A 24,771-nucleotide genomic window follows, 5' to 3' on the forward strand; every position below is an offset into this window, starting at 1 on the left:
AATGCTCCAGTCTGAATGTCTTTGCATTGATTACTTTATATTTAAATGAAACATGTGGGCTGCATAGCAATAAAACATTCCCTAAACAATTGCTTTACCCTGCTGAAAGAAAAACAGCTTGGTGGTTAGCGATTAAGACTGGTTTAAGCAGGTTTTTCAGCAAGGAGGCATAGCTTGAATGGTAAATATGAAATATTGATAAGTTATTTGCGTATATCACACTCTATCTGCTATTTAACACCCTACTGTAATTGTCACAGGTGTTTGTAGATATTAGGCAGATGAGGGCAGTTGGCTCCTTTGGCTGTAAGGTCTTCTCTTAGCAGTATATGGACTGGGTTCAGTGGACTGTTGTTGCTTATATTTTCTTGTTACTGATTAGTTCATCTAGGAGATGATCTGTGAGATGAAATTCTTCCCACACTGCCAGTGCATGGCACCGCACAGATGCAACTTTAACATGGAGAAACATTTTTCCTTTTTATAGCCAATTCATGTTTTCCTTTTCCTTCTGGTTTGTGATTTATTCTCTGTTTTTCCAGTGTCATATAGGGAGATTGGGAATAAATGTTCCACCTGTAGTTATTGTATGACGTGAAATGTTTCAATAAACTTACATGTATTTGCCCAGAGCTTGGTGTTTTGTTGTGGTGTTGATAAAAGGGCTTTATTATAGTTTTAACAGTTTGCAGTTGCAGTAACTCATTTAAACACGAGGTGGCAGTACGGCTTGACAGAACAAATACTATAAATGTTTTTGTATAAGCATACTATGTGATAAGTCAAATTTACACGTGTAAGGCGTTTCAGTGTTTTACTGCGAAATATTAGAAATAATCTTAAGAATAACGTTTATATTGTTGGTAATATTTCAAAATGAACACTTCCTAGACTGAGGCAACTTGGGTTTACTTAATCCTTACATTGACTAGCAATGAGAAAATTAACTAACCGTACCATGTAACGCTATGGTTCCTCCACATTTTGGATTCAGTGAGGGTCTGGTCTGGATGACAATACTACAAAAAACTGCAGGTTAAAGTTTAGTATGCACTAAATTAAGCATATAAACCCTAAAAATACTAGAAAGAGTAGTTGCGGCAGAAGCGACGCGCTCATGAATATTAATTACGTCATGTGACGTACTTCGCCCAGTCGGTTTAACTAATTTGCTAAAAGATAGACGATTGTAATGGTGAAGATCTGGATGACAATACTACAAAATATAAAGTTTAAAGTTTAGTACACACTAAATTAAGCATATAAACCCTAAAAATACCAGAAAGAGTAGTTGCGGCAGAAGCGATGCGCTCATGAATATTAATTACGTCATATGACGTACTTCGCCCAGTCGGTTTAACTAATTTGCTAAAATATAGACGATTGTAATGGTGAAGATCTGGATGACAATACTACAAAATATAAAGTTTAAAGTTTAGTACACACTAAATTAAGCATATATATCCTAAAAAAATACCAGAAGAAAGAACAGTAGTTGCGGCAGTCGGCAGAAGCGATGCGCTCATGAATATTAATTACGTTATGTGACGTATTTCGCTGAGTCGGCTTAACTCATTTACCAAAAGGCTGACGATTGTAATGTAAGTTAACTTTTATTTATTAATATTTATTTTAATATATGACTTGGCTCTTCATGAAGGTATTGAAAGCAACGTGTTAATATTCATAATCTAGCAGGATTCGTTATTTAACGCGCAGGTGTGAACGGGAACACACCCAAGTTAACAGCCCACACAAAGTTCCGCTTCCCACAAAGACCTCCCACACACACTAAAACAAAGCTGTTTCACAAACCTTTTAAGTTTATGACATTACCTTTTTACTAATGTTTGACAACACATAAGTCACACCTTTATAAAACACCTTTATAAAATGCTTAACACGCGCAGCTCGTACAGATGAATAAGATTGTCTGTTAGTAGGTAATATTTAACTATTACCAAACTTTTTCTGCATGCTTTACAATGTTTACCATATTTTATACCCTAAAAATAGCCTATGATAAATGCTATTCTTCCTTCCTGTATGATTGCGTTTTTTTTGCACATATACCAGAATTGGATACACATGGATTCATAAACCATTTGTGTGACCCTGGACCACACAAAAACCAATTATAAGGGTAATTTTTTTTTTAAAATTGTGATTTATACACCATCTAAATTAATAAGCCTCCCATTGAGGTATGGTTAGTTAGGATAGGACAACATTTGGCTGAGATACAACTATTTGAATTGGAATCTGAGGGTGCAAAAAAAAAAAAAAAAAATTTCTAAATATAGAGAAAATCACATTTAAAGTTGTCCAAATGAAGTTCTTAGCAATGCATATTACTAGGTTTTGATATATTTTATTTGGGAAATTTACAAAATATCTTAATGGAACATGATCTTTGCTTAATATCCCTAATGATTTTTGACCTAAAATAAAAATCCATAGTTTTGAACCATGCAATGTATTGTTGGCTAATGCTACAAATATACCTGTGCTACTTATGACTGGTTTTGTGGTCCACGGTCACATTTGTGGCAGTCAGTCGGGCCAGAGATTCACTGCTCTGCTTTAATGTTGCATACTTCGGGTGGGAAATGTGATACAGGGCGCCTGAACGGTAGATTTAAACAGCAGGGTCACCATCAGCTGCTGCCCCATAACTAACACCCCACCGTTACATTCCTGATCACTGTCCCACAGAGACACCTCATGTGTGACATCCTGCTTTCACCAAATACTTACGTAATCTTGCTGATTATTCACATTTTTTAAAGCAAAGCGGCCATCATAGGACAGGTTGAACAACTGGTGCTTTTAATCAGGGTTTAGACGAGCACAAACACAGCACTGAGATTCTCAGTGGCAAAGCACTTCAACACATCAGCATGACCAGATCCTCACGGGCATACAGCATCAAACATGAACCATCAGCACATCCCCAAAACATTTCACAGAAATTAAGACCAGTCAGTAATCTTTAACAGGGATTGTCCCTTAAACAGCAGCAACTCACAGATCTTCTGGAAAGGGATATTTTGGAATTAAATGAGAATGAATAAACAATTGCTGAGTGAACTATCCCTTTAAACAATCATTGACAGCACAAAGTAACATCTCTTTTTTTTTTTTTTTAACCAAATATACATTTCAAAACTGTACATGTTATACTCCTATAGACAATCCAAAAAAAAAAAAAAGACTGTTATTGCTTTAAACAGCCGGTTTTCACATGGAATAAGGGAAGTCTAAAACAATAAAGTGAACACAACAAATTTTCAGCAGGAAAGAAATATCAAAAACCTTGAGATTCAACAACGCGATTGCATACAGCAGAATGAGAGATGAAAAATGATCCAAAATGTAAGCGACATGAGCAGCATCATTTTGCTTGCATTATAGGATCAAGCTAATTTTGTTGCATCGATACACAGCTTGCTTCCCGTTTAGATGGTTGTAGGCTATTTTAATGGTGTTTTTCATGTCATTTCATGTGTTTTGATTGGTGCAGAGACATGAACATGGAATGGTTCTTGGTCCTAAAGGAGACGGACCAAAGTAACTGCTCAGGAACTTGTGTTACTCCAGTTCCAAAACATCTCCTTCTTCCAACAGGTCTTTTAATCTGCTTCCTGAAATACGTTCTTTTTTGTCCATAGCCCTAGGTTAAAAGACACTTTTCAGATTTTCTACCAGCTTTGTATTGTTAAAATGTCAGTAGTATATTGAAATGAACAATTTATAGTCTTTCGCCAGGTCATCCGCAACCCAAATACACCAGTTTATGTCAAAAACAAAAGTTCTGTTAGATTGTTCAAAACACATCACCTGGCTGTCAAACGTCTTCTGCAGGCAAATTAATGGAGAATAGTATACATTTTGAATAACATATACTAATGACACCTTAAAGGGATACTCCACACCCCAAAATAAATTTTTTGTCATTAATCACTTTACCCCCATGACGTTCCAAACCCGTAAAAGCTCAGTTCGTCCTTCGGAACACAATTTAAGATATTTTGGATGAAAAACCGGGAGGCCTGTGACCGTCCCATAGACTGCAAAGTAAATAACAGTGTCAAGGTCCATAAAAGGTATGAAAGTCTTCGTCAGAATACTCCATCTGCCATCAGACATGCAATCTGGGTTATATGAAGTGACGGGAACACTTTTTGTAAAAGAAGAAAACAAAAATAATGACTTTATTCAACAATTCCTTTGTCAACAGACTCCTCTGTGTCCCTCCATATCACCGTATGCTGTGTATGCTCGGTTTTCATCCAAAATATCTTAAATTGTTGTTCCGAAGATGAAACTGTGCTTTTATGGGTTTGGAACGACATGGGGGTAAGTGATTAATGACAAAAATTAAACACTGACATTTTGGGGTGGAGTACAAAAGCTGGTTCGAAAAATCAGTGAAATTGCCTTTTAGGGATGTTCAAAGGGATGGTCACATTGTAGAATACATGAAAATCTGGCTCGCATTCACAGTTTGTGTCCGTAGGGAATGAACGGGGAACAAAACAGGGACAATTTAATAAAAATCTTGACATGTCAAGACAAAATACATAATATATAAAAAAAAAATCGTTAAATTACACAAACTGGTTGTCATCCGTTATTGCCTCTCCGCAAAAATGCAAAAAAAAAACAAGCTGTCCCTCATGCACAAATAAGTTAAAGAGTCTGGAGGGTGGTTTTGTTGAGTCAGGTATATCAGGCACATCACAGTGCGGTTCTTCTCAGCTTCCTTCGGAGCTGCTGCCCTCGGGGTCCGGTCTGAGTCCAGAGAAAGGCAGTCTGACGCAGTCTCTGGGAGTGGAATAGCACTCTTGAACTGGGGATTTAATCTGAGGTCTCTGGTATGCTGAGCAACTCCCGTTCTGCATGACGGGTTTCAGGATTTTTTTGGGCATGTCATAGATATCCTCTGGGTAATTCCCCCTGTCCGTTTTGATGTGGGGGCGTCTGGTACCCCCGGCAAGCCCTCCGATCACTGTCCTACAGTTACTGCCCTCCACTGCTCGAAAATGACGGGCTTTTGTTTAGTACCACGCCTGGGACGCAGTAGCTGGGATCGGAAGGAAGGGATCTTTGCGGAAGGCGTGGCGCTCGATGATGGGTGTGGCGTACTCTGGTTCCTGATTGGTCAGTGGCAGGGCGTACTGGATGCCCGTTTTGCAGGTGGTCGTAGTGAGAAGTAGCCTCGATGTCCTTTGTCCGCAGTGTCCATGGGTCTGAACGTTGAACCTTTTCTGGACACTGTGTCTGTGCCGAGCATGAGAGGCTGCTGGTACTCAGCTGAAGAAATAGAAAAAAGTTAGTAACTTCATTATAGTTTTTCTAAAAATGCCCCAATCTTTACTGTCCGTGTTATTTTAGTATTATAGTATTTATTAATATTTTGAATTTGATTACTTTTATTTTTTCAGTTAAGTTTACATTTTTCAAATGTAAAGTTTTAACAATTTTGTTGTGTGCCTTTGTAATTTCTTTTAAAAAATATATATTTCTATATAGCTTTCATTTTTATGATGATAAATTTTAGTAGTTTTAGTACTACATATTTTATTTCAGTTAAGTATTTAGTAGGCAAAATTTTTAATTATTTATAATGAATTATTAGGATTTAAGATCTAATTATTCAAATGATTTCAACTCTAAAAAATAATTTAAATAATTACAGAAAAGATTTTTAATAATTTTAGTAAGTTCTTATTATCGTTAACTAAAACAATAAAAAAAATACTTAAAATAAACATTAACTGAAATAAAATAAAAAAAAAAAAAACTTTATATGAAAATGAGAAATATTGCTGAAATAAAATAAGTTTATGAAATATATAATTGATACTAAAACCAAAGCTTAAACTATGCAGACATATATAAAAATAAAAAATTTTAAATAAAAATTTAAAAATAAAAAAAAAAACAGAAACAGAAAACATTAAAATTAAATCTAATTCACAATATTTATAAAAAATATAATGACATATAAATGATCCTAAAAAAAAAAAAAAAAAAAAAAAAAAAAAATTCTACACTATTTGTTGGTCCATACAGTGAAACCCAGTGGAGTACAATGTTGTTTTGGGGTCAAAACGGTTTAAACATTCTTCAAAATATCTTCTTTCGTGCTCCAAAGAAGAAATTGTTTATGCCAAGCCCTTCTGAAACCTACCTGGCTAACTAAGAAAGCCATGTTCATAAATCTGGGATCACAAACTCTAAAGCCATCAAAAATGAATGCCATACAGTACTATAGTTCATTTTCACGCATAAGGAACGACTGACACGGTAATAAAAACCAAAATGTACACAAATAAATTGTTTCAGCATGAATTAATTGAATGAAATTTTTTAGTATTTGCTCAAAGGGGCTTCAGGTCAAGCACAGGGCTTGAAATCGGACTGCCTGTAATCTGTCTGACGTCTTGCACAAACCTTGAATCATCAATAATTACAGTCCTGAGGAGTATAGGGGAAAAAGTGCCAATTCAATTTTTTTCAGCTGGCAAGCTTTCAGGCTGTTACAACTATTTTAAAAAAGTTATTTTCCTTCTTCAGCTCACTGAAGGACCATAACTTGCCCTACAAGCTGAACCCCTTTATCAGACAATAAAAAACTCCCCTATGACTTTAGTTGCAGGCTGCAGCCACAAAAATGAAACGCTCTGGCTTTAAATCTATATTTCCACATGATCACAATGTCCTAACCACTTTGTCCTAAAACAAAGTGATAAATCACATTCTATTCAAAGTGATAAATCAAATTCTATGTTAAATGTTTTATTGTCTGACTATGACAAGCAATCTGTGCAATGAAACATTTTGTTGGTCACTTGGGCTCTATTACCATCTTGGCTTGGTCAGTCTTTACCTGCCATTGCACTGGTTACCAGGTCCAGCTTCTGGATGGGGTCTTTCTCAGAGCTGTATTGATGGGTGAACTCTGTGGACTGGTGCCTGGCAAACGGCTGTTTTATCTGCCTCCAACAGCCTGTAGACAAGAATCATTCAACTGTCATCCAGTCTGTGAAAGATGGTTTTATCTGTGTGTGAGTTGAGCAGCTAAGCCTTAAATTATACGTGTCTGAAAGGGCAAAATATATGTATATAAGGGATATGTCATGAAGACTAAAAATATTTTGTGCAGACTTAGGGAATAATAAAGGTAAAAAAATTCATTCAGATCAGTATGTTGTGGTGTAGTGTTTTTTTATTCATAGTGTGTGTGTTTGAATTCATATTTTTTTGATTTTATTTCACCCTAAAAGCAATGAAAAAGTTTATCCAAAAAAAATGAACAATTTTCTTGTAATTTACTAATTTCATCAATAGACACACAAAACAAGACAGACATTACAAAAATGTTCAAGCGAACAATGAAAAAATGCAGAACAGTGGCACCAAAAATAAAAGTAACTCCATTGTTAAGTTATCTGATAGCTTACATGTAAATAAACCAAAATGAAGTCAATATTCAAAATGAAGTCATTCTGTTTCATACAAAGCTATAAGCCTTTTGTTTTTAGAAAGGACAAATCAATGTTATTCAGAAGGACAAATTTAAATGTTATTAAAAAAGCTTAAATGTTCTTTCAAACATTGAAGGACAAATTGCTTGTTTTCCACTCAGTTGGTCCTTCTGAAACCATTGTAATAGCTTTGTATATGAAACTGACTTTATCATTTATGAGTAACTTTTTGGTAATACTTTACTTAAAGCTTTATGTATAATGCACTATACAAGTAGATTGAATGGCATTAATATATGCCTTGCAATGCCCTTATAATGCATTGTACTATCTCATGAACTAACTGTAACCACAGTTACAACATTATAACACATCAATTCATTGTCACACTATGCACTTGGGAATTCTGTGGTAATTAATTTACAACAAGAATATAATGCATTTGGCAATGCACATCATGAATAATCACAATGCATTATACCCTTTAGTAACCCTTTATAATGTATCATACATAAATGCTTTGGTGTTACCACTTTTTTTTTCTCTTCATGAAGTTATCAAGTCATTTTCAAGAGATTGCTTTTATGGTGATCTTATTTCGGCACCACTGCTCTCTACTCTATTCTCGTTTGTATGGAAAAAGTGCAGTTGAACATTTTTGTAAACATCTTACATGTGTTCCACTGAAGAAACAAGTCAAATGTTTTATTACACGGTGGTTTAGAGAAGTACAGTCGGTTAAATGTGCTAACCAGTTCATTAAAAGGGATTGTTTACCTTTATGTGTCCTCTGCATAGCCATACGGTGCTCCTTGGTCTTCTTGAACTAGGGGGACATATGAAAAACACCATTTATCAGAGACACAGGTGAGCAAAGGCCTAGGGTCTCACCTCGCCACCTTCATTACACTCTTTACCAGAAACAGCCTAACAATTCCACTGAAACACTCCATTCATTCATCCTCGCTTTCCCTACAACCCTTTGTCCCGGGCTGCTCTCTCGGGGACTACATGCGCTTGCACATCTCCGGACCGGACGTTGACCCTCAACCCCCCATCCCACCGCAGCCTCAATTCTCATCCATTCTATAAATGAATCTAACACCGCTGCAATGTGGTTGCTGAGGAATCAACAACAGCCACACATGGTTTGCTCGATCAGCGTGTTTATTGACGACAGTGGGCTGTGTCTATCTTTAGGCAGGCTGGGAATCACTGGTGCATGTACATACGCGATGCTGAGACTGTGTCTGCTGTGTTTGATAACAGGACTAGAAAGAGACTGTAGCTGAACGGAGATAAGCTTGCCGTGCTTCAGTGAATGTTCACATATCGGACCAGATTCTCACGTCAGACACAACATGGAGAACACAGACAAAATTAGTCTTAACTTTCATCCTTTCTTCTTTCAAGTCAACATGAAAATAAAAACTGACCTATTTACTTTGTTAACACACACTGAAGGTTAGGTAATCATTACAGAGGTCTTTTACATCTCGAAAAGGCATAAAAGTAGGGTAGCAAACATTGAGGACTTCAGGAAAATATAAACAAATACAGCAACTTCAAAAAAGTGATAAAACTGACTTACTTGTATAGCATTTAACCACGCAGATTCCCACAAGGAGCAAGACCACAAGCAGAATGGTTGGCACAATTATTATGACCAGATTAACTGAAATCAAAAGAAAATGATGAGATATTAAAGTAATGATGATACAGAAAAACAAAGAAAAAACACCCTTTGCATTTATGTACGTTGTTAAGCATTTTTGAACCATGAATTTCCAGAGATAAGAAAAGACAAACTTGAATACATTTTAGTAATTTCCAAGTTATTATTGTGTGTGTATGTATTAAATAATTTTATTCCACGGTCTGTCTGAATACTGGATTCTGATTAGCTGGCAGGTATGCATTAACACCATTTAATGCACAGGTGGTTCCAAGTCAGTTTAATCAAGTTTAATATCAGTTTCCCTGCTTTAATTGATGCACACACACACACACACAATACCGTAAGAAATATAACAATTAGGTCAGGTTTAAACAAGTATTGTGTGTTTTTTTTTATGTTACTGATGAATTAAATTGTTGCATTAGATTTAGATTTATTTTTATATATTACAGTTTCTTTTTAAATGTGTGTAGTTCAAATGCTGCTAATTGGGTTAAGTTTTTTTAAATATGGTTATATGTTAGATTAAGTTTAGTGTTTAGTTTTGTTATTTTAAACTATTCAACAAACTAAATGAATGATAAATTTGGCCTTGTGCATTTAGCTGGATAAAAAGAGGATTTTAAAATATATATTTTATTTCCTTTAAGCCAATGTTTAAGTAAGCTACAAATTCACTTTTAGATGGTTATAGTTACAATGACAAAAAGTTCTTGAAAAAAAAAAAAAAAATACTTTTAACTGAAATTTGAATAGTAGTGGTAGGGAAAATATTTTTGGATTCTCAGACATTTGTCCAGTACATCTGTAACACAATCTGTAATAATGTCATGAGTGATTCGGCTTGTGTTCTGTAAAATCATACCAGAGATCGAGCCTGAGAGGCCACGGTTTGGTCATGTCACTGTGAATGGACTGGTGTCTGGCCGGGCCCTCCTGTGTCAGCCTTAGATGATGCATTCACTGCAGACAGAGAAGAAACAGGGTTTAGTGAAACAGCTCTAATGAGAGAAATAAGGTCGTGGAAGCCTTTGTGTCTCAGACATGCAACCCCGGGATGGGTTTAACGTAAAGGGACAGACCCAGTATCTGCAAAGGTCTCATAGCGATTATCCGGTGCCGACTGTTGAGGTACGTACTTCGAATGACTTTCGTGCTACAATGGAGGGATGGAAGGTGTTGCGTGTTGCAGCGCGCCGAGGCTGTCAGTATTCCGCCTTCAAAGATCTGAAGTAAAATACAACATTGGTCTACGCACAAACAAATGAATGTCTGATACAGCTAACAATCTGATCAATCTCTGAAGATGAATTGTTCCAACAAGTGTATCATGGAAAATGTAAACAAACATATATATTAATCATTAAAAAATATTAGTTCATTAATTGTTTAAATTAATAATAATAAGTTTTACGAACATTATATGTAGTTATTTAAAGGGAAATTCTTACCATTCATCAGAGTTATTATCTGCCCAATGTACGCGCCCCGTACGATCCTCTCCCTTTGTACGCAATCTGCTAGTTTTTTAACAAATATTCAAAGCCTGCAATCGGTTTCACTCGCCCTGTGTCTAGAATACCTATGAAACAAAAACATGACTCCCGAATTATTTTCTTAGCAACATCCCCGCTCTAGTCAACAACATTAGCCTCAAATGCTCCTGAGGAATATGCTGGCGGTGGGGCGCTCAGCCAGCTGAGGAATTTGACAGTTGCATGTAGGCTAAGACTTTCACTCAGAGTGCATCACAGTGGAACCCGGCCGGGTCCCGTGTGGCCTCCTTCGGCTTACTAAAACAACATCCTGAGAGAAAACCAAGGTGGCATGTTCCCAGCAGACACAGAAAGACCCCAAGGCCTGTTATTACTTTCCCAACATTAACTACATCACAGCTGCGAGAGGACACACACTGTGATCATAGGAGCGATTCCGAAAGTGTGAAGCTGAGACTGAAGTGTGATGCCTTGTATGTTTGAGAAAGGAAGTTACTCATCATCAAAGAGAAAGCCAGGAAAGCTAAAGAATCAAAGCACTAAAAAAAGTCCACTGGTGTCTCTTCTTGGTGGCCGTTTTGAAGATGAAATATATTGAAAAACTAAACAGTTTTCAGGTTAAAGAGTAAATGATAAAACAGGCACAAAATTGTGGTTCTGACAGGATGAGCAATGCATAACCCATAATCTCCCTCCACCTCCTACAAGAAAAAATTACCAACTTCTTGCGGATGGCCCGCGGACTCGTCCGACACTGGTGAGAATGTATTTATTGTGTGTCATTATTCAAAGATGGCAGAGGTAAAGCAATTGCTCTATTGTTTGTTGTCTGGAATGCAGAATGAGCTGGGAACATTGTGGGATACATTACAGTACTTCACTCCAGTATTACCACCAAACGCTCGATGGTTGTAAGGATGTTCATAATCCTAATAGCACTGCATAATGAGCACTAGCTTCAACTGGACAAGTATTATAACGGACAGTCATATCGCAACTACACCTTATACTCATATAAAGTCGATAAAACACTTTGGTGTTTTGGTAAGATTTCTTAATTTTTTTTGAAAACGTAAATACATTTCTTATGTACAAAAGTACAACAATATTGTGAAATATGTATAATTTAATTGTATAAAAACTGTTTTCTATTTGAATATAGTATTTAAACTTTATGTTGTACCATGAGCCTTCCAGTAATTCTAATATCCCCTCTTTGCTGGTAAAGAAATATTTCTTACTATAAATATTTATTTTGTGGAAACAAGTAATACATTTCCAGAATTCCCGATGGATTGCGAAACTTCAGACAGCATTTACTGTGAAAATTGTTATATTTTTGTAATATAGGTTAGATGTCTCTATGGTCACTTTGAACAAATTGAATGTGTTCTTAGCTGTACAAGTTATAGGAGAGCTGTTTCTTTTCTGTCTTGCTTCCACAATCAAAAATCTTACGGCCCCAAAACTTTTTCAAACCTGTGCGTGTACGTTGATTTTTACAAGTGTTTAAAGTGGTGATCAAATTATAGTAACACTAACACATTTTCTTGTGTCTCACTGCTGTTCATTTACCCTGTTCTGTCTACAGCAAGACATAAAAAAACATGCATTTGTCATGCCGGTGGGTGGACACTAGATGTCTTCCCAGAATAAATGCATGCGGTGGTGAGGGGCGCCGCCGGCTAGACTAAAGAGATGCTTTTCTCTAGATTTATTTAGCCTCACAATTTTGGCATGTGCAATACAATGTAGAGCTTCCTCTTTGTTTCCATGGGGTCATCGTGTCCAAAGCACAGATTCCCTCTGACAGGAACAAAGTGAGCATTCTCTCGCTCCTTGAACTGTATGAAATTAGCTCGTTTTTGTCTACACACAGTTGTGCTCAAAATAAATGTGTCCGGCGTGTTCCTAAATTTAAATGTGTGGCTTTTGTAAGAGAGGGTTTGTATTTTTTGAAGAATGGACATTTCTGTCGCTTTTATGCAATACCAGGAACTGTTCAAAAAAGTAGGAATGCCAGAGTTTAGCAAGTCAGGAGGGTAGGTGTGTAATGCTCGGCACTCGAGCTGATCACGAGAAAAGAGAACCTTCTTAATGAGGATACTTACACTCTGTGGAGTCCTTTCCGACATGTTTGCGTGTTTGTTTTGAAATAATAGCATTACATTTCTCCCTGAAGAATGGAAAAAGCTACTAAAAAGATGCCATTGAGAAATGCCAAATCTTGAGAGGGTTTAAAGAGGAAAATGGCAAAGCCAAAGGTGACCCAGAGGGAGAAGAAAAATCCTGGATGAACAAACATGTCCAGTGAGAAAAGTTTATAAGTTTACAATGTTTACCTGTGATCATCCGGGTTCTCTGAGTTAATCCTGCGGCCATTTTGGATGGTTATTGTTAAAGTCCATCACCAACACCTGGTTAAGTTTCTACTAAGAAACCAGTCCGACTTCAAGTGCATTAAGAAGAGATATTTTTTTGTGTGATAAGCGAAGCTTGTAGTAGTTGCTTCACAAGTTGAAGAAGAACAGTATGTTTGGCTTGCAATCTGTTAAAGAATAACATTGAAACAATTTTCATTACCACATTTAAAATTTGGGGTCCCCTATACATTTTTTTCAGCGAACTTTAAAACTTTTATTGATCCCAAAGTGAATTTAAAAGACGTGAAAACTGTTCAACTCGATTTTACATAATGCTGTCCTTTTGCACTTTTTTTGTCATCAAAGAATCCGAAAAATGATTCAACACTTTGCAATGATTTTTCTTATGAAATGATCCAGCACAATGTTTTCAACACTGAAGAAATGACACGAAACAGCATATTAGAATGATTTTCTGAAGGATTACGTGGACTGGTTCCACAAAACCAGTATTGTAAATTGAATATTAATTCACAATATCGAATTATTTTTGATCAAATAAACCACAGTCCTTTGTTGAGCATAACGGACTTCCTTTTCAAAAACCATTATAAAAAATCCATTTCCTTTTGATTTGGGTATGTGTTCAGCTATCGTGCCACATGGAACTAGGTGACATATTAATAATTTCCCAAACTTCAAAAAAAAAAAACACAAAAAGAGTAATGCTAGTTCTGCTATGTCTTTGCTGCTTTAACATAATAAAAAAACAATGTTGAGCAAAACTCATGCGTGTACTTTGACTCAACGGGAAGACTGATTTTAAAAAATACCCACCAGGTCATTAAAAATGGGACGTTGTGCTAGAAACCCGTATTGGGGGAATAAAGTAAAAAAAAAAAAATCTTCTGACTGAACTTTTTTTGGGCCCAAGCCATTTTCCCTTTAACAAAATTTATTTTAAATATCGGAAAAAATGCGTTTAAGGGGAGATTAAAAACCGTTTTAAATATTCCATTTGCAATTTAAAAGCTTTTTTGAAATTTTTGAAAAAAAATATCCCTTGACAAAAATCAAATCACCACACATCTTTCAGTGCATGTTTTTATTTATCTTATAACAAAACAATGTTTTTGAAACTCTTAATAATGAACGGGAAAAAAAAAAAAAATTAAAGCACCCTTAAATTCAAAAAGCTTTTTCAAAAAGTGCTTTCAGGGCTGTTTTTTTTTCTTAAACCCAAACAATTTTTTGAAACTTTAAAATTAACGGGAAAAAAAAAGAATGCACCACCATTAATTTAAAAAGGGGTTTTTTTTGGCAATGTCTCAGGTGCTTTTATTTTTTCTGCTTTTTGGCTGTAAAACCATATCCTGAAGTTTGGGCTACACCTGACACCCTTTTTTGGTTTGACTAGTACTTTAGGAGGGCTCCAGGAGAGGTGGGGGGGTGGGGGCTGTACAGCAGTTTTCCCTTTTAAACCCCCAGGGGTGGGGGAAAAAAGGGGGGTGTAGAAACACTTTACCTTTACCTCCAAAAATGGAGGAGGTGGAGAGAGCGCAGTTTTGCCTTTAAATTTCAGGGGTGGAGGAGAAGAGGCTGTAGAAATTTCCCTTTAAACCCCCACCCTTTGGAGGGGGTGGAGACTGTAGCAGCCCCCTTTAAGCGGGGGGTGGGGAGAAAGGGTGTAGCAACAGTTTTTACCTTAACCCCAACAGTGAGGGGGTGGAGACTGTAGCAGCATTTTTCCCTTTAAAATGCAGGGGTGGAGGAGAAAAGGCTTAGAACAGTTTTTACCTTTAATCCAGAGTGGAGGAGGTGGGACTGTACCAGCGCCTTTAACTGCAGGGGGGAGGCTTTTGCGCACTTTTTGTTTAAACCCCCAGGGCGGAAGAGGTGGAGGCTCTAGCACGCACCCTTTTTTAAATCAGGGGTGGAGGCTGGCAGCAGCTTTTCGTTTTAACCCCAAGGGGTGAAGGGGTGGGGGCTTTGACAAAACAGAAGAGGGGGAACCTTTTTTACTTTTCAAACCCAACTCGGGGGACCTCAAGCTTCCCCATTTTTCCTTTTCCCTTTTGTTGTCAAGGGTTTTCCCTCTTTTTTTCAGATGTTTTTGGTATGTCCAAAAGAAGACAGGAAAAATCTCCTTAAGCGGGGTAATTGCATTTGATGCATTTTTTGCCCATTACCTTCATGTGGGATTTTGGAAGGCTAACCCCTCTAAGTCTCAAGTTCAGCCTAACCCGTTTTCTCTTTATCATCCACTGTTAAATGCCCCTTCGCAAAGGGCCGGAAACAATGACAAAAGACCCTTTTACAATTCCCTAAGATGGGGGAACTCTTTCCTCCTTCGGCATCTTCTGGGAAAATTTACTCCCCATCAACACGTTTCGGCATGTTCTCCCAAAGTTTTTGGCCTGGCCCCTAGACGTTTTAATCTGGAGGCCCAAACCCTTTTACCAGTTGACCCAACCCCTCGATTCCAGTTTTGGCAGGCCCTTTGGGCCCAAGGTTTTTGAATGCACCTTGGATATTCGGAGAATCAATGATGGTGTCGGGCCCCGATAAAAGGTGATGAGTGGTGTTGGGGGCAGGTTTTTTTTCAGGGGAAGTTGCTGTTTTATGTAGCCTTCTCGAGAGAGCTGTGCCCTTCTGCCCCCGGGGCTTCTTTTTACTCTACCCTTTTTTAAAGGCAAAAAAAGCAAAATCCCCCCACAGACAATTTTTTGTAAGTTACTGCGGGTCCTTGGTGAAATTTAAGTTTAAACAACCCTTTTTGCATCAAAGGAAAGTTTCAGGCTTCATAAATTTTAGAGAATTTCCCTAACAAGCAGCTTTTCAGATGCAGACAGAAATGGGTTTTTTCATGTCAATTTTTCGGGAACACCAAAAAGTTGGAAAAGTACACCTGAAATCACAAAAACCCAAATTTTGAAGGGTCTGATATTTTATTCTTGTTAAAAATCACATCTAAAATGTAACATACTTTTTTGGGAAATTAAAACCCTTAAATTATTTTTAATTTTTTTGTTGTTATTTTCTTTTGTATTTTTTAATTGTTAGTTTTTTTTACTCAGTCCTGAAATGTTTTAATTTTGGGGGTTTTAATAAGTTTTATAAAAAAAGGGCTTTTAAATAGTTTTTTAGGTGTTTGTATTAGGTTTAACCAAAGTGATCTATTAACATGATCTAAAAAGTTTTATTTTAAACTCAATTCCTTTCCAGGTTTCCCAAGAAAATAAATATAATAATTAAAACAAAAAGGGATTTCAAAAAATAAAAAATCTCTGTACTTTTTTTAACATTAAAGTGAAAAAAAAGTGAAAATACCCTACAAATCAATAAGGTTGTAGTTTCAAACCTAAAAAAAGCAACAATGCTTCTTGTTTTTTGACATCATTTTCCCGATCCTTGCAATTTTGCCATTTGCTGTTGAGAAAAAATTATCCTGGTTTCATCGATAATGCAGTTACAAGAAGCGGGTTCAGGACCATCGCATCACAAAAAAACATATAAAAATAAGGAGAAGAAAAAAAAAAAACAATGATTTCTAATTTTCCCAAAAACTTCAACAGTCTGACATACTTTTTTTGGTTTTCAGGTTTAAGGGACTTCCTTTTTTTTATTAAGGTTATTAAAAATTTGTTGCATCTGGAAAGAAGCCGGCTTTATTTTTTAACATTTTAACCCCCTTTAGCACTAATTTTATAAATTTTTTTAAAAACCTGATTGCACTGAGCCATCTCCACCCCTTGGGTTTGATTTGTTTTAAAAAAAACCCCCTAATGTCTGAAACTTTTAAAAATTATAATAACAAAAAAAAAATGTGTGGGTTTTTTAAAAATCCCAAAAAAAGGGCCTACAGTACGAAATGATGATCAAAAAAAGAAGTACCTGGGTTTTGTTGATCATGGGAAGACAGCCTGTAGAAGTCCCATCAAAGGATCCAAAAACCCCGATTTTGTTGCACCATCCAACATTTGCAGGACCCGCTGCTGAGGGAGTTTAGGGGCTTTTTCTCCAAAAGAAAATAAGGGACTGAAATCAGAAAAAACTTCTTTCTTTTGGGTGATTTTTTAATTTATGATACATCAGAGCAAAATTGTTCCACAAATCCCCGGAAAGATTTAAAAGGGCCCTTGGGGCATTCGAACATAGGGGGCATCTCCCGGGCATCCCGCAGGATGGATTTTTTTTCGATAGTGCCTACTCAACTTTTTTTCCTTCATCACACTGCAGTTATCCAAAAAGTTACCAAAAACCCGATTCCCCGTTCAGGTTAGATGGAGAATATCTTTCAAATTTTTTTGTGATTTTTAAAGGGATTCATATCAGTTTCCTCGAGGCTAGATGGGGGTTGCCCCTTTTCCACTCTTTATCATGTACAACAAAAAATTCAGAACCCCGTCCAGTTTCCATCTTTGTCATTTAAATTTTAAAAAAAACATCTCGTTTCAGCCTTTGAGACAAAGGGTTCCAATAAGCAGAAAGCCATGTGTGCACAAGTAGGAGGGATGTGTTAGAAAAGCAATCTTTAAAGTGCACCCGTCTTTTCAACTGATTGCATTAAATTTAATAGCGGTTTTGGAAATTTGGGGAAAGACAGGTCTGCTCCGCTATGAAAGAACATATGCCGCATTTTACATGGGAACACGGTCCCCCCATAGTCAGAAACTCCGTTTTTTGGATTGTCGCACCGCGGGGCAGTTTTACTTAGACACGAACGGCAGCATTGTGATAGCTTTGGATTTTGGGACTAGCACTTTTTTATTATTTCCCTATTGAAAAATTTCCCTTTGGGATCTGTGCAAAAACCGTACCCGGTTGTTGATTTTTTTTTTGCCCCCAACAAAAGGCGCCATTTTTCCCAATTTCGCTAAGCCAAGCCCCTTCCTTTTTTTTTTTACACTTTATCTCTCCCAAAAACCGGGGCCTTTCCGCATTAAAGGTTCCTGCTATCTAAAAGTAATTAACCTCAGCCGTAGCCTACATTTATTCTTAAAAACTAAACCAAAAACCCCCGGGGTGGTCCATACCGGGGTGATAACAAAACCTTTATTTAAGAAGGAACTGCATTCCTCCCCTCCAGGGTTTGATCCCTCCTCCTCAGCAGGTAATACACTTTGTCTTTCCTTAATTTAAAACCCATTTAACTAAAATTACGACATTTATTTACCTAATTTGAGAAATGTAAGCCTATATATACAGCAATTAAAATTATGAAAAAGTGATTTAAAACATAAGGACAGGTAACATGTATTGACGTAAATCCTCTATACTCGCTACAATTAACGCAAATCCGTCGTAACGACCGGGAACTTTAAATCCCGGCGATATTAACAATAATACGAGGGGGGAAAGACACGAACCCCACATCCTTGTAAGAGATAGAAAAAACAGTGCCAATTACATCCTTTTTGGCTTAGTCCTGATGATGGGCTACACTATCACATTTCCCAAACATTTAAAACATATGTGGCAGCAGGAGGAAAACTCAAAAAAAAAAAACAAAAAAAAAAAAAAAAAATCTGAGGAATCAGGAAAGAAGACAATGAGAATCTCAGGCAGGAGTTCGAAAAGATTCCCCGATTGACGTACAAGCGGGGTTCCGAAAGTCCTGCAAACTCCAGAAGATGATGCTTATTAACTAATGTAATTTCACTGTCTTTAAATCAACCTAGAATACAATGGGACTCTTCAGTATTTTTGCACCATCATACATGTGTTCTTTGTTGGAACTTTTTCCTAATTCTAAAAACTGTTTAATTTCAGGTATTAAACAGGATTGTTTAATCCTCTGAATTTCAAACATGTCCCTCTGTATTTCAATGCCCAATGGGTTGTCTAGTTATACTTAAATGCACACCCAAAATGCATCTTGATTATCTTTTCGAGGGTCTCTTCACATAGGCTACTGTTTGTGAGTGATATCATCTAGCTAGGGGGTTGATGATGGTAGATGATGGCACTTGTGGAGCAGTCATTGCTGGGTTGCATGGCTGTGCTTTAAGCTAATTGAGATAATGGACTCAATGGAAAGGTAATAGACGTGATGTCCAATTCGATCACTCCTGTCATAAGAAACTCATGCAATACATTAACAATGCACACTGAAACACAAATCCACTTCGGACCAGAAGAGCTTAGGGTCACAACGCTCAGGGAAAGGGCACTCCACAAAATTACTAACAACAATGACTAAAGCTTGTGCGTATCACGTCAAGCAAAATAGGGAACAGAAGATCATCCAATGTATCCAGGTAATTACCAATAAGACATAAATATATATCTTAATAAATTAAAAGATTACTTATGTTAATGGACAAACTACAATAGGGCACAATATTACTCTCACAAAAACGAACTTTCAAGAGAATAGAGTTCCATAACTAAAATGTAACAGTACTAAAGTTACTTGAGAAGATGAATAAAGGAGGTGCGCGTACAATTTCCAGTTTTTTGTTTACCCCAATTTTTTAAGAGGGGATTGCATTTTTCGACACAAGCGACAGTGTTGTACTTTATGGAAGACTCAAAAGACGACAGTCATTTGGTGCACGGCATTCAAACATGGAAAAACAAGAAGAACAAACTGTTGACAACAAAAGGAAGAAGAGACGCTGCTGATCGAGAGCTGTTAGTTATTCATTATTGATAAGTCATCGCAGGTGTCAACCATAAATGAGACATGGAATGTCAACAGATATACGGTAAATCAGAACTTGAAAGAATCAGAGAAGGAAAGACTAAGATTCTCACAATGACAACTCGGCGAGGTGCTATATTATGCTACAGAAAGCAGCACATGACACTTACATTGTCCGTACCTGACTCTACAGCATGTTATCAACCATACTTCGAAAATAAATTAACACAATGTTTACACTATGTATTGCGTTATTAAATCATATGGTGGTGAGGAGCGTTCTACCCATACGTACATATTTGGCCAATCAATGTCTACTTACGAACCAGGATCACTAATATGTTTATATAGATAATAATCATAATATCATAAAGAAATACAAAAAAGTTAATGAATGAACTCTCTGGATATATTTTGAATTTCATCAAGCTCATTATATTATTATTTTTTCATTTTATATATTGTTTGACATAGCGATGTGAGTAAAAATTCCATGGATATTTGTGCAAAGTCATATTCTATAATTTAAGCAATCCTGACCACAACCATGGTAAGGGTAAACATTTGTTTTTTGGAGTCAAGGGATGGCTGGCCCATGCACACAGATTGGCAAATACCGATTTAGTGAGAGTTGATTCATCAGCTATCTGCAGAGCTTGCATGGAGCACACGTCGCACACAGGTAAATGAGGCAACCTGTCCTGTGCACAGACTCAAACAGAGCCAGAGAAAAACATAACTCAGGTGATAAGATATTACCAACTGCGCTAATGCCATTCACCAAAATGAAACAGCGCTAAACGTACTAAAAATATTCCCATATCCAAACTACCTGATAAAAAAACACTGTTGGGCCAGATAAGGTGATTAACACTACTTCCTAATATTGTGCATGAGGAATTGCAAATATAAACCAGTCAAACAACACCACCACAGCGAGCAGCCAGGGAATAACAGCAGAGTGGCGGAACCACTTCAATACAATGGTCAACAACAAGGTTTTCAAGAAATAAAAAAATAGGAATTAATCCTACAACCAATATGTGGAGCTCAATTCACAGTCACAATATGAACCATAAAAACAAAAGTAAAAGATGCTTTACCATTTGTCCACAAATGTGAAAGAGGGTTTCAGACAATACGAGCCAACTGAAAGACATAATGGAAAAACAGATGATCATCGTGAGACACTGAGCATTTAAGACAACAAAGATCATATGTACAGTGATTTTATTAAGGCGGATATTTATGTCATGTGAAAGTAACCGCCTGCAGGGGCCATCCAGGGAGATGTTCCATTGTTCCAACCCATGTTGTGTTGCCAAATTCAGACAACCCCTCCACTTCACTGCATATTCCCGCTCATCCACCCTCATCACATTGATGAAATGGGGGGTACAGCTGGGCTGGTGGAAAAGAGCCAGGTGTAGCTGTAATTAGAGAGGGAACAGGCTGGGAAATTGCTCTCTGTCAGGCATTACGTTAAAAAAAGACCCTGTCATTACTACCACAGGGCTTTATCCTGGATGTGATTACGACTTTTTCAATTTACTCCATTACTGGTATGGTAGCGCATGCAAAACACGTACTTCAAGAGGTTCAGGGTACAAAGTGGTTTACGACCACGATTAATGAACCGAAATCGGATAAACGGCAAGTGGTGTGCCAACAACCAACAAAATAATAGATAAATGTTCTCTAAGCCCTGGAGATATAGAAGCAAATAAGCGGGTCTGCTGTGGTGACAGAAATATAATGCAAATAAAATCAACGGAAAAAAAATGAATCACAGTGGTGATCAGATGTCGCCAGACTGAAATAAAACCGTTTAGAAGTGCGTTGCAGTAAAACTGTGTGAAAGCCATGAGGTAATTAAAACCCAAAAAGCAATGTAAATACGGAACTGAATAATTGATTGTAGTTATTTCAGTTAGGTACAAAAGCGGACCCTGGTAGTACTGTACACAATCATCAACATTAATCTCCTTAGACTGGAAGATGATTGATTGTTTGACTAAGAAAAATGTAGACTATATCAAGTTGGTAATAAGTCGAAAATCAAATGGGTAATCCACACAGTGCAACCTTCATACTTTTGCATTTACATAATTTTTTAAGAAGTGCTGCATAAAGAACAATGCAATTACTATTACTAAATTTCTCTATTTTGCATATAATTTGATTTAGTTTAAACGATAAATGAAATGCAAGTAAAAAGAAATGATCACTTAATTAAATGTTTTCTACGGATAAACAAAATTATATAACCCACATCCAGGACGAAAAACACCCTGCAAATCACAGAAAGAAATGGCACTTACAAACAAACAGAACCCCCAGAGTAACTATATAGCAATGCTTGCCAGCAGGCAGAAAAACAATATAACAATTGCATAAAAATGCAATTCCCTAATAACTGCATAACAATGCATCTTCATAAACCAGAAACACACTAGAGAGCACATTGGGCAAAGCACCAGAAACCATTCTGAACATTCCAGTAAACTATGTAACAATGTTACTAGCCAATCATAGCAATGCACTGAAATCCATTTTCAAAACACAACCCAGTAACTTGCTAAAAAAAAACTGGGGGAACTACCCCCTGAAAACTAGGTGATGTTGGAGGCGTGGTGGAGAAATGTAGCGTCTCACAACACACTTGTGAACAACAACGGGGTTGCCAACAAACTGTGAAACCAGAGCTCAGCAAAAGCGACAGTGGACCGAAAAATAAAACTCTACACACTATAAAGATTTTACACTTTGATGGGACACTGACTGGCTAGTCAGGGAACTGAGACACTGTGTCAGTGAAAGAAGAAGGGTACCAGTTAAACGATGACTTATGGAAATCCCCTGGTGTAGATACCACAAAAAAAGCAACATTGAACATTGCATTAAACAAACCAATCAGTAGACCCCAGTTATACTAGTATAGCACAACAAGAGCAACACACTAAAATCTATATAACAGAACTAGGGCTGTCAAAATAATAATAATAATAAAATAAATAAAAAAAAAATAAAAAAAAAATTTGCATATATTCGTCAAAAAAAAAAAATTCCACATTCAGAATGCACAAAACGTTCAGCGGTTGCACTTGCATTCTCACAAAACAACCCGCCATGTTTAGAAGCCATGTTAAATTAATAGTTCAAGTTCAACATGTTTTGATATATAAAAAACATGTCTCAAGACTTTATGGTGTTTTTTCCACAACATCCCACTGTATCTCATGCTCTTAAAATGAAGAAAGCAGCCTACTTTTTGTGATTGGTTTTCGGTCCTTTGTACTACTATACAACATTAAACTATAAACATTTATTTTAACCATTATGGCACTTTTTTTTTCAAAGATAGTCCGTGCTTTATTTTATTACACTTTGAAGAAATGTGCATAATATTTGCACAGCAGTGTGGCAAGCACCCTCTTGTGGCCTGATCTTTTGTGGCCTTATAAATTCTAATATAATTCGAATTTTGATCATATTCAAGTAGAATATTCAAATGTAGTTTTTAAGTCCATTTTGCCAGCCCTATACAGAACGCCTAGTAAGATATTCCAAAGACTGCTGTGATTATTACTTTCTTAGCTCCTTTTAAAAGAACAAAATAAACTATGCACTGTGGCCTAGTTCATGTGCTGACACATTAAAAGAGGTCCCCCTTCTTCCTCTTTTTCCTCAATCATTTCCGGTACTTTTTCCATCCTACTATTCCTATCAATAACTGGTCAAAAAAAGAGAGAAAATGGATTTAATCTGCATTTGTTCTGTTAGGCTTCACCAGGTATTAAATGGATCAAAGCATCTCTGGCTCTAGAGAGCTGCCTATTGTCCTCCTAATAAATCACTCCTCAATGGGACACTTCAAGCACTTCTCAGAGACTATAACGAGAGGCAATCCCGATTTCTTCCTCAACCTGCCCCCCAATTCCATGAAGACAAATCTGTGAAACCGCAACAGTCCAGACAGAGTGTCCCTGAGATTAGGTAGTACCTGAACCATCCATCATGCAAAAGGCGGCAGGAATCACCACTTAATAATAACCGCTGTAGTCCTGGAGAACCTACCAAGGTCACATCTAGTCACAGCAGTTAGATGAAGTTCTGGAATAAGACATGTTGCGACTTGTCAGGGGAACTTTTAAGACAAACTATTTCAATTTTTCAAACCGTAACCTAACTGTTTTTCCTGTCAAACTTTCAGTGAAACACCGCTGACATGGAAATCCACTTGAGATGGAAGTTACATACTTGCTCCATAGACAAACTGTAAACATCAACTTTTTATTCCTTTTTATGTAATGGGAAAGCCCACATGCTGATGTCTGACTCCCCTAAGAATATAAAAGCATTCTGTAGCATAGATAAAATCTGAGGCTTCAAGCTTCTGTCACAGAGAAAGACCATAGAAAACACTGCAGTAACTCACTCTTTTGACTGGATGCCGTTGGCTCTGACCGCAGGGTAACGACTGAGCCCTCGGCGCGCCTCCACTATGATTGGTCCTCCAAACTGGTCCATGATGACCCCAGCATGCACTGCTGCTTTACACAAAACTGATGTCTGAAATAGAATGTACAGACAGCACTCAGACACAGTAATGAAGGGACAGACAGAGAAAGGACAGAGACTGGCCTATAAGACATAAAAGTTTCTTTACTCATACACAACCACTTGTGGGGTTTTTATTTTTTTTCAATCAAATTTCCTTTAAAAGGAATCTAAATTTTATAGTTTTTTTTTGTTCAATTTTAGATCAATATGGCGATTAGATTAAGTTGACAAAAACAATATTAGAACAATACGGATAAAATCAGTTTTCTTCATATTACACCAATTAAGAGAGAAATGGTTGATTTTAAAAATTCTAAATAAATAAATAAATAAACTAAATACTGATTAGAACATTATACTGTACAGTATAAAAAAAATGATATTCACTACACACCCAAACACATATATAAAAATCATATTTATATACATCATAAATACATACACTGTAGGTCAAAAGTTTGAAAATTATGATTTTTGAAAGTCTTTTGAAAGTATTTACTTGTTTAAAAAAAAACAGTAAAAATAGTACTAC

The 24,771-nt window shown here is 36.7% G+C and overlaps 1 pseudogene; it reads right to left on the minus strand.

Moving 5' to 3' along the window:
- Positions 1–4,680: 4,680 nt before the first annotated feature.
- Positions 4,681–24,771, minus strand: part of LOC122134604 — a 30,336-nt pseudogene continuing 10,245 nt past the window's right edge.

The sequence above is a fragment of the Cyprinus carpio genome, unplaced genomic scaffold, assembly GCF_018340385.1.
Source record: "Cyprinus carpio isolate SPL01 unplaced genomic scaffold, ASM1834038v1 S000006759, whole genome shotgun sequence".
In the NCBI taxonomy this organism is placed as follows: domain Eukaryota; kingdom Metazoa; phylum Chordata; class Actinopteri; order Cypriniformes; family Cyprinidae; genus Cyprinus; species Cyprinus carpio.